This window comes from Verticillium alfalfae, genomic scaffold, assembly GCF_000150825.1.
Source record: "Verticillium alfalfae VaMs.102 supercont1.11 genomic scaffold, whole genome shotgun sequence".
NCBI classification, from domain to species: domain Eukaryota; kingdom Fungi; phylum Ascomycota; class Sordariomycetes; order Glomerellales; family Plectosphaerellaceae; genus Verticillium; species Verticillium alfalfae.
The window spans coordinates 270,792-271,954 of record NW_003315028.1 but is presented as its reverse complement, the minus strand read 5'-3'; positions in this window follow the sequence as shown (position 1 = coordinate 271,954).

The window sequence follows — 1,163 nt, the reverse complement described above, 5'->3', positions numbered from 1 at the left end:
TGGGTAAGTCGAGTCGATGGCTCTATCTGTGTACACAACCGTTATCGAAGGTTGGCCGAGGTCTGCGGCTGCAAGAATATTATTCTGTCGCTAGGATTTTGCCATACGTCGCCTGACATGGCGTGCGAAGCAAGGTTGCATCGTAATATAAGCAGCTGTTTTCCCCTCACGCACCCCTGGTTCCCCGCGATGATCGTCTCGAGTGTTCGTACGAGCTGCGTCCGCGTCATGGTCACAAGTCTGCCACATTTTTCTGCCGCCAATCCGTACGATTCCATGCTTGCTGGTAGAGAAGTGGGCTATCCGTGCCGTCTTTTCCACACTCAAGAGCCGTCTTGATCATGAGCGATGCCATACCTGGGCACAGCCATCCTTGCCAGATTCAGATGACCTGGAAAGGGAAAGCCTCCGCCATCGAGCAACAGTGATGCCTAGCGTGCACATGTCAGATAGGGACCAAGGGACTTTTGTAATCTTAGTGTGAGGCCGCCCGAAGGGTTTGTCCTTTGATCATGGGATTTTGCTGGGCCAGGAAAGCAGGCATGTGTATTCCTCACAAGAAGACGAGGGCTTATAGAGCAAGACCAGTCAGAGTCCAGGCCTGTTTGCCTGTTTTGTGTGGAAAGTGGAATAGCTCGACACATACAAGACTGCGCCGCATTAGGTAGGTCGTCAATGCCACGAGGCTTGCGGCCAGGACGACATTGTGAACCTGCCGATGACTTAGGAGCATTTCGTTCCCACGAATTTGAACGAGAAACTTTTTACGTGCAGGGCAGAAGATCGCCCAAAGCAGGGTTCCAGGGCGTGTTGGTATTTGTCAGTACCCAGAAGTATCGAGCTTGAAAGTGTCACAATGGAGGAATCTTGTCTGCCGTCGGCAACGCGATACACCCTCAGGAAGCACGGCCACGTTCCTGCGGCGCAAAATCGATGGCCCTGAATAGTGAAATACTCCGCTGCGTTCCCAAGCGTTGGCTGGACCTCGGATTGGCGTGGGGAAGATCCCGAGGAACAGTCCACCAGGCCGAGCCTGTGATGTCAACATCCGCCCGACGTGTTGGTGAAGGACCTCGACAGATCACTAGATCTTGTCGCTAATCACATTTCGAACAATGGATACGCGAAGCCTCGGGCGCATGGGCAGCAGAGATGCCAATGGA